Consider the following 10,238-nt stretch of genomic DNA (forward strand, 5'->3'; position numbering starts at 1 on the left):
GGAATTATATCACTCTCTGCCCCTACCCTTGCACCAACTCTCTGGCTACTTGAAGGGGAGGAGACAGGGGAAGAAGGAGGGAGAGAGGAAGGGAGAGACAGAGAGAGAGAAAGAGGGAGGGAGGGAGAGAGGGAGGGAGAACAACTGAGCAAGGACCCCCAAAAGGAAAGAAAGTGTGTTTTCTCTACTCACTGGCCCCATACCAATATTTTCATGAAACAGATCTGAGCAATTCTATAACTCTGGTCTCTGAGATCTCCCTCTTGGCATTTCCCTATAACTCCCTCGGTGCCTTCTCCTCCTCTGTGCCAAGGTGGAAACTGAGCTAGAAGTAGGGGGCAATACAAAACACCAAAGCCCAGGAGAATTAGTGCTTTAAATACTGGCACCCAAATTAATCCTTGAGTGACAGATTTCTCAAGCAAGTATCCCCCATGTTGTGGGACTTGGGCTTTGAAACCAAGGAGGGGTGGTGTTTTGTCTGGTGTCACCTTCTTTGGCCATCTTCTCCACCTCCATAATTTTCAAGTGAGCAGCGAATCATAGATTCGGGGAATTGGAAGGAAACTTAGAGGCCATATCTACCCTTCCACTCAGCGCAGAAATATCCTCCCGATAATCTGGAAAGCTCATCTCTCTGGAAAGCAGCTTGTTTCACATTTGAGCATCCCCAAACTGTTAAACACTTATTACTTAGGTTGAGCAAAAATTAGCTTCCTGTCAACTATTTTGAATGCCTCTTTCCCATGACAGACTTGTGTACAATATTGGTCATGTCACCCCACGTCTTCTGTCCTCCAGGCTAAATATCTTTAGTTCACTTAAACTATGCTTCATGGGACACAGTGTTTAGATCTTTTGCCATTCTGGTTGTTGTTCAAGCATAGATTTGCTCAGTGCACAGCTTGCAGCTCAGTTAAATCCCTCTTCTGTTTCTTGTATGAACTACTATTATTTGCCTGATTCTATGCTTATACAATTGACTTTTTATTAATTTATTTATTTTGAGGGAAGGGATTTTGAGAAAGAGAGAGAAGGAGAGAGAGAGAGAGAGAGAGAGAGAGAGAGAGAGAAGGGCAGAGGGAGAGCAGGCTCCACGCTCAGCACGGAGCCCATCTCTGGGCTCAATCCCACGACTTTGGCATCATGACCTGAGCTGAAATCAAGAGTTGGACGCTCAACCAACTGAGCCACCCAGGCGCCCCTACAGTTGACTTTTATTTTAACCTAGATGCTGTGCTTTACATGCGTTCTCATAAACCATCACCTTGTTTATTTTTTATTTCAATGTACCCCTTGTAACTTTTTTAGATCTTGAGTCTTTCATGTAAAACACATTCTCTATATCATTGTTTCTCAACCTTTTTTGCATTATCACACCTCTAAAGAGCCTTTTAAGACATTATTTTTCCTAATATTTTCCCATGAGACTTTACTAACACAGATATGCCATGTATACGTTTATGTACAGTAATCCTATCCGGGCTCTGTATATAAAAGCTTTCTTTTCACTCCTCAAGAAGGAATTTTTGCCCTCTTGGGGGCGATATCGCCCCCATTGACAGTGCACACTCTATATCACCAAGTTTCTTTTATCAGCATATTTGATCAACCAGACTAACAACATTATCGAATGAGATAGGGTCCAGGATAAAACACTACCGCATAACCTTGGCATCCTACCCATATTAACAAGCACGTTTCATAAGGTTGTCCAAACTGGAAGCAATCCGTACAACTTCTGCTGCCACCCAGCTCCTATTCTCCCATCTTCTGCATGAGGACATCATAAGACTTTCTCAAATGTTTCACTGAAATCCAGGTACATTATGCTACAGTATTCCCTTCAGCTACTCTTTTAGATACCCATTCAAAAAAGGAAATGGGTTTAGTTAGGCATGACTTACTTTTAGTGAGCTCATGCTTACCCCTAGTGATTTCCGCTCCCTTTCTAGAGCCTTAAAAATCATCTGCTTAATAGTGCATTCTATACTTTTTCCAAAGACCAATGCCATGCTCACTGGTCTGTAGTTTCCAGGATCTACATTTTGCACCCTGAAACACCACCCCGCCCCTTCAGCTAAAAAAACTGGAACATTTGCCTGCCTCTTTGCATCTCTCACCTCTTGCCTTTGCCATAATTTCTCAAAGGTTACTAAGACTGGCTCTGTGATCACATCTGCACATTCTCTCAGTAGCCTCGGATGTAATTTGTCTGGGCCTGGAAACTTGAACTCATTGAAGGCAGCTAAGTACTCCCTTATTATCTCCTCATCTATCTTGGGCTTTAATTCTCTTTCCAGTTCAAAGATCATGCTCCTTGATGGAGAGGTTAAGTAACTTGCCCACAGTTGCACACCTAGTAAATTGGCGGAGCTGGAATTGAAATCCTGCTCTGTCTGATTTTAAGATCTCCCTCTTAACCAGCATGCTGTGTAGCTTTCGAGTACCAAATGAGTGGTATGGCCCATGGGTGCTATATGAGTTCCAAAGTGGGAGACGGTCTTCTAGCAAGAGTAGCCAGCACAGGCTCAGTAAAAGAGGTGACACTGCAGCTGGATCTTTAAGAATGAGGAGGATTCTGATAGGAAGAGGGGAGCAACGTGTGCATAGGTAGTAGGATGATAGAGGAAATTGACCATACCATCCCAGGCAGGGGAAATAATGAAGAAGAAGTTACCTTGGGTCTTGCCTCACGGTGCACTTCGTTGATCGTTGTGAACACTAAGAGACCACAAAAGGTCAAGGGATAGCCGGGTGTTCCTGCTTTCCCTTAGTATGTAGCCAGTCATTGAAGCTCTGTGCTTAGGAGGAGTTGTACTGGGCCAGTCACAATCCCCCTGAGCCTTGCTTTCCTGCTCTCTAAAATAGGAATAATGGTGGGAATAATGGGAGGCCTTCTTCCGAGGGTCAGTCAACTTAGAACACTGCCCGGCATACAGTTGGGACTCAACGAATCCTTAATACTGTCATTATGATGATGATGATGATGATTACTATTACTGAGATTCATTTATTCATTCAACAAACATTTGCTGAACTCCTCCTGTGTGCCAGATACTATGTCGGGTCCTGGGGACATAATGGTGAAACATGATCTCAGCTCTCGATGAGTTAAAGGTCAGCCATCTGTTTACTTTGTGAAAGTTTTCCGTCTGTACTTTTTTTTTTATTCTTGGTTTCACATTCTGAGTAAAGTGGTTCATTTTACTTCTTCAAAAGTTTTGACCTCCTTCAAAAGTTTGTGGGGACAGTGGTAAGGAGCCTTTGATCCAGTAGCCCAGGATTTGTGGAACGAGTTGTTGGCCAGTCTTTCCAAGACACTATAGATTCTGACTGATTCCATCTCAGCGTTCACCCAAGTCTTGGGTTCTGCCGTTTTGCGTCCTCCAACCACATTTCCAGCCCAATCATTTCTCTCATCTTGGGCCTTCTCCAACGATAGATTGTAAAATCGAGTTCCCCTGTGGGGAAAAGTCAGCTGCACCCAGTGTGTATGGGGGGTTGGGGGGGGTTGCTGCACATCAGGGCAGTGTGCTGCGGCAGTGTGGGGCAGCACCATTTGGTTTTGGCCGGCTAACTGCAGTCCCTGCCTATTTTGACATTACAATCCCCCAAGGCCAGTGAGAGTGTGAACAGAAGCCACGGAAGAGGATGGACCGTCAGCTTCCAAACCAAATAGCCTTGGGCCAGTGTGGGGTGGAGTTCAACCAAGACTTTGGGAGGGGGTAAATTGGACGTCTTCCCTGTTGGCCTGGTTAACACAAAAATATGTTTCATTGGGCTGTCGGCAGAACTTCCTTTAATTAAGGGAAGCAACTCATTTTCCTTGTCAACTAAAGGGCTCTAGTTTCTCAATATTAGTCAAAGAAAACCTCTGTCCCTAAATAAATGGTTACAGTGGTTCCTAATCTCTGACTATATCAAATCTGTGCTCCTCTGTTCGGTCACCAAGGCCCTTGCTCCACTAAGGGATGTCATTTTAGCCATTTCCCATGACTGGTTTCACCACTACTCCTTGGCACTGGTCTAGTTTGCCTTTGTGTTCCATTTCTTGGGGCTGCACAAGATATTCAGGAACACAACCACCACCGACTAGTGCTGGGGTAGGAAACTCGGGGCTGGAGAAGTGTGGCTAGGGATGATGCATCGGTTACAGATGTCATCCAAGACTGAAACCCTAGAGAATTGAGCATTAGGGACCTAGTGAGTGTGGGGCAAAGCGAGGAGTCAGGAATTGAGGTGATCCACAATCCATGGACCGGGAAGCATTGTGCAAGGTGAATGGAACCAAACAGTACAAGGCAAAGGCTGAGAGTAAAGCCAGAGACCAGGTACTCACTCTAACGAGGTGTTGGATCCATGGCATGATTCAATCCTGCGCCCGCGTTTTTACTCAAAATGTCCCTCAACTGGGACTGTCTTGGCCAACCCCTCTGTCTATCCAAGTCTTGCTTATCCTTTGATTCTCCACCCTTACTTTCTCTGCAATGCCTCCTTCCTCCCTCACTGATCGGCAACCTCTGGAGGATCATCTCATTTTGAGTCAACATCATGTCACACAGGGTTCTAGTTAATCATCGTCCAACTGTTTCATATGTATACTTGGGTTTTCTCAAACTCCTTCAGGTCAGCAGCTCTGGGTTTCGCTCTCTTCCGGGCACGAAACACAGGGCGAGACACCGAGTAGGTGTGCAGGAAACACTTGCCAGCAGGTTCCAGAGATGTTCAGAATGGAAGTCGGTCGCAACTTAGCAGGAGACCCCGAGATGGGTCCGTCACACACTCACGAAAAGTGCTTAGAAAACCAAGCCGAACCGTCCTCTGGGATTTCAAAACTTGAGACACAGGGGAGGTCTGAAGGAAATGATAGTATCTCTTTGTCAGAGCTACACATCCATAAACAGCCCTTTAAGTGCTGGGAAAGCTTATAGAATTCAAACAAAAAGGGCGGAGACAGCCTTGAGCTGTCACTGAGCCTGAGAGTGAAGTAAAGATTGAGAGGGGTTGGAAACAAACAGAACTATGAAGCACTTCCAACATGGGGCGGGGGTGGGGGGGGGTGGGTGGGTGGGGAAGGAATCTTTTTCAATCCCAGTAAAATGTCATTCATCTGGCCTCCGCTAATTTAGGATTTTTGAAAAAAAAAAAATTGAACTAAGGGAGGCTGTAGCTTGTTATAGCCAGATCTTGAAAGAAAAGAGCTGCTAAACTAATTAAGCCTCCTCGGTGTTGGAAGAGGGAGTGGGGGATGGGACGAGGTCTTGTTTGACTTAGTTAAAAGGAGTTTTCCCAGTTCCCTCCTAGAGCTCTTTAGAAGTCTCATTAAGCTAATTATAAGTCCCAGTTGTATAGTCTTTCTTGTCCTGTTTTTCCCCTGTTGTAAATACTTGCGAGTATTAAAACTGCGTTTAGAAAAACTCCAAATTCGACTTTTCACTATTTCAGAGCCATTCCCCCTCCTCAGTTGGTGCCAAGAAAGAAGGTATGGAAAGCCCCAAAGTACTGGGAGCTTTCATGCGCCATCTCATTTAATCTTCACAAAAACAACTGCACCGGAGGGATTGTTCTTCCCCGTTAGCGGAGGTAGGGGAGATGCTGGGCGCAGGGTGGGGTGATGGCGGTGGAGTGTTAAGTATCCAGCCTCGGGCCACACAGGAAGGAAATAAGGGAGACCTGTTGTGTTGTTTTGTTTTGTTTTGTTTTTTTGAAACAGCAATTCTTCCAACCCCAAAGTCCTCCAGCTTTCTCTTGGATGGCGTTGCCTCTGGAATTGAAAATAACCATTGACTGATGGGGGGGGGGGGGATTTGAACACTTTCCTTGCCATATCTTGCTTTATTGACCCATGTAAGTGGCCACGAATTCATGAGAAGAACACATGGTCAAAAACAGAGGCGATGTGCGTGGTAGCACAGCCTGCAACCCGCCCAAGCGCCCTAATGTCAGAGATGGAGAACAGACTAGTGTTTGCCACAGGGGAGGAAGGAGATCGCAGGAAGGAGGTGGGCGCGGTGATGAAAGGATCACACCACAAAGGCTCCTTGAGGTGTCTGCACTGTCCACAATCTTGACTGTGGTGGTGGATGCACGAGCCCACGTGTAGGAACATTGTATAGACTTCACATCTGCGCACAGATGAGTATCGGTAAAACAGGAAGTCCGGATAACATTGGTGGATTGTACCAATATCGATACCCCCGTTGCCATATACTAGAGTTTTGCAAAATGTTCCCTTTGGGGAAAACTGGGGAGAGGACCCACAGGATCTCTCTGTGCTATTTCTCACAACTGCATGAGAATCCACACTCATCTCAAAAACAGTGCAATGCAAAAAGAGAGTATATGTAGGGGGAAGGTTGGCAGGTACGTCAAATATATTGTATCTAATCAGACAGACCTGGTAGACCGGGGCAGGGTAGCCAAGACCTGGAGGTGGTGGGACCCTCTCAAGCTCAGAGAAAAGTTCACAAGGGCCGCTGAGCCTGACTGAGGGCGAAAGAATGGGAGTGTGGTGTGAAATTCGAAGGAACAGATTTCACGCTCGGAGGCCTTTCCTTCAAGGCCGTAACTTTGCAGGTCCCTCTGCTCTTTTCTGGGAGACTGAACCCTGCTCCCAGAGACCTGACTACGATGGACCCCAGCTAGAAAAAGCTACATAATTTGTGAGGCCCAGTGCTAAATGAAAATGAGGGGCCTCTTGTTCAAAACATAGAAGGAATTTCAAGACGGTGACTGCAAAGCATGAAACCAGGCACGGGGCCTCTCTAAGGGGGAGGGGGGGGTCTGTATGACTGCACAAGTTCTGGCCCCAGGGAACATTTCTGCTAAATCTTTCACGGTTTCAACCTCTAGAGAATTCAGACTAGCATCCCCTTCTGACCCCTCCCTGCTTGCTTGGATTGACTGAGGTGACTGAGGCCCAAGTGGCCTTTTGGGACTTAATCATTGTAAAGTCACCGTACTGGGCACTTGGAAAATCCCCGCTGACTGGTCGGCTGCACTGCTGTGGCTTAGACCACATAGAGCAAGAGAGGTGGGTAGGACAGAGTCGAGAGACAGAAGGCAGGCTGGAAAACCCTGGGTGCCTAATTGCAAAGTGAGGCTTGAAGATGAAGAGCAGACCAGGGTGGTGGCCATTCCAACGCGTGCGGTGAAGGGGACACTAAACTATAGCCTGGGGGAACCTGGGTGTCTCAGCCGGTTAAGCGTCGGACTCTGGCTCAGGTCGTGATCTCGTGGTTCGTGGGTTCGAGTCCCGCGTCGGGCTCTGTGCTGACAGCTCAGAGCCTGGAGCCTGCTTCGGATTCTATGTCTCTCTCTCTCTCTGCACCACCACCCCCAACCCCCCCCCCCCCCCGCCAACTCCCGCTCTATCTGCCTCTCTCTCAAAAATAAAATAAACATTAAAAAAAAAATCTATGGCCTGGAGGCCTGGGTTCAAATGCCAGCCTGGTACTCTTGGAGCAATTAATGAATCTCTGGGTGTGTCAGTTTCCTCATCTGTAAAATGGAGCTAATAACAATAGTACTTATCTCATTGAATTGTGAGGACCAGATGAAATCATGGATATGAAAGCACCTTGAAAGCTCTCAGAATATATAGAAATGTAAGACGTGATTATGACATACACATCCCAAAGCCTCTCCTAGCGGGTGGCAACTACTTGATCTAACACCTGAAATAAGAAATAAGGTTAAAATTAGAGCACCTGGGTAGCTCAGTTGGTTGAGCATCTGACTTCCACTCAGGTCATGATCTCATGGTTCAGGAGTTCGAGCCTCACATTGGGCTCTCTGCTGTCAGCACAGAGCCAGCTTTGGATCTTCTGGCCCTCCCCCACTTGTTCTCTCTCTCTCTCTCTCTCTCCCTGAGAAATAAACATTTATTTATTTATATCTAAAGAAAGAAATAAGGTTAAAATTCATGCCCCCTGACTTCTGATTCTGGCCCAGATAGAGAGGTGCCATTCTTCCCTCCAAGGGCCTCTGTCCTACAACTAAAACACACTAGACATGACACAATAATCATAGAAAGACTGAAAGGTGGGAAAAAGGCAGACAACCTAAGGACCTCAGGGCTTGAGGAACGATACAGCCTTGGGTTCTCTGGGTTTTCTTGTCACCTCCCATATATCCCAAACAAGACGCTGCAGAAACCCCCAACCCAGAATTTTTGCCAGGAACAGACAAAAAAAGTTGCAAAAACTCCTGTTCCGCTTAGCCAAAGGACTAAGAAAATGGTGACCTAACAAAAGAGCATGATTTTGGGGGGGACTACTTGCCCTATTCTGCCTAAACACCAATGGAACCACGACTGTACAGCACTCCCCTGGGGTTTCAGAGGGGCTGAGTGGGAAGCTGATCTTCTGTGCTCTGCCTGGTGGAGACAGTCAGTGCCCCAATGCCCTCATCAGAGCAGTGCAGTGGTATCTAAGTCTCCACTCCCATCCTGCCACAAGGTGACTGAATGAGACAAAGTGACGCAGGGCTCATAGGCTTTAACAAGCAATTAAGTTCTCTTGAAACCAAAAAGAAGAAGAAGAAGAAGAAGAAGAAGAAGAAGAAGAAGAAGAAGGAGGAGGAGGAGGAAAAGGAAAATCTCAGCAAAGGAACAGAAAATGTAAAGAAAAGCCAATAGGAGATTTCAGAACTGAAAAGTAGTAACTGAAAAAAATACTCACTGGACGGGCTCAATAGTAGAGCGGAGATAAGACAGACTTGGTGAATGCCAAGATAGATCAATAGAATTTACCCAGATGAATAGAGAGATAAGATAGACGGAAAAAAGTAAGTGATCAGGACCTCGCAGATCTGTGGGACACAGTTCATATGTGTATCATTGGAGTCCCAAAAGGAAGCAGTAATGAGCATGGGAGTGAACAAATATTCGAGGAAATCATGGCTAACCATCTTCCCAAATTTGGTAGAAGACATAAATCTACAAATTCAAGAGGCTGCGTGTGCCCCAAACTGAATAAACCTAAAGAAATTCATGTGTAGATGACTCAGTCAGTTAAGCGTCCGACTTCAGCTCAGGTCATGATCTCGTGGTTCATGGGGTTCGAGCCCCCCATCAGGCTCCGTGCTGACAGCTCAGAGCCTGGAGCCTGCTTCACATTCTGTGTCTCCCTTTCTGTCTGCAGCTCCCCCGCTCATTCTCTCTCTCTCTCTCTCTCTCTCTCTCAAAAATAAATAAAAAATTTTGTATATATGAAAAAAAAAGCAATCCATGCCAAGACACCCAAAAACTGGAAATCATAACCCAAAAAAGAGAGTAGGTTTTGAATAATTCCATATAAGAAGATCTTCAGGGCTGTCAGACTCCCCTTCCTGCCTGTTACCAGGGAAGAGGGAGGAATCCCCACTACCTCAAACCCCAGCTTCCCCTGGTCTCTCTATCCCCAGCCCCACCCCTCAAGCCTACCATTCACTGATTCAACAAACGTTTCCGAGGACCTCATATGTGCCAGTCATTGACATAGCTGCTGGGGGGACAACAGGGAGCAAGCCAGAGTCCCTGCTCTCATGGAGGTACCTTGTAATAGATGGAGACAGACACACACAGAATGTGTTGGGAAAAACAGTAATTAAATAGACTAGTATCTATTTAGATGCATACCTTTCCCAGAAAAGGCTCTTACATCAGCCATGCATTCATTCATTCAATATTTATTAAGCACTCAAGCTCTTACCATGTCTGAGAACCTGCTGGGCTCCAAGAGACACAGACAATAGCCATTCCTGTAGGACGGGATTTCTCATCCTTGGCACCATTGGCATTCGGGGCTGGACAACCCCTCGCTGTGGAAGGCCTGGTCTGTACATGGTGCCGTGTTTAGCAGCATGCCTCGCCTCGATGACTAGATGCCGGTAACATCCTCCGACTCACAATCACCCAAAATATCCACAGACATGGCCAAAAATCTCCTGGGAGGCAAAAGCAAGCCTGGTGGATAACCGCTGCTGTGGGATAAATGGACAAGTGGACGGAGAGTTGATAGAAATTGTGTTCACTGCCAACAGAGTCTCCCCTTCCTGCCCCTTACCAGGGAAGAGGGAAGAATCCTAACTACCTCAAACCCCGCTTCCCCTGGGCTCTATTCCCCAGCCCCACCCATCAAGTCTTCCGTCCTTTGGCTGTCATTACTTACAGCATGTGATTAAGCCTCTTTACAAAACGCCAGGCCTTCCAGAGATGGCTTCACTCGCCACCTCCAGCTGTATATGCTACTGTG

The sequence above is a fragment of the Acinonyx jubatus genome, chromosome X (assembly GCF_027475565.1).
Source record: "Acinonyx jubatus isolate Ajub_Pintada_27869175 chromosome X, VMU_Ajub_asm_v1.0, whole genome shotgun sequence".
NCBI classification, from domain to species: Eukaryota; Metazoa; Chordata; class Mammalia; order Carnivora; family Felidae; genus Acinonyx; species Acinonyx jubatus.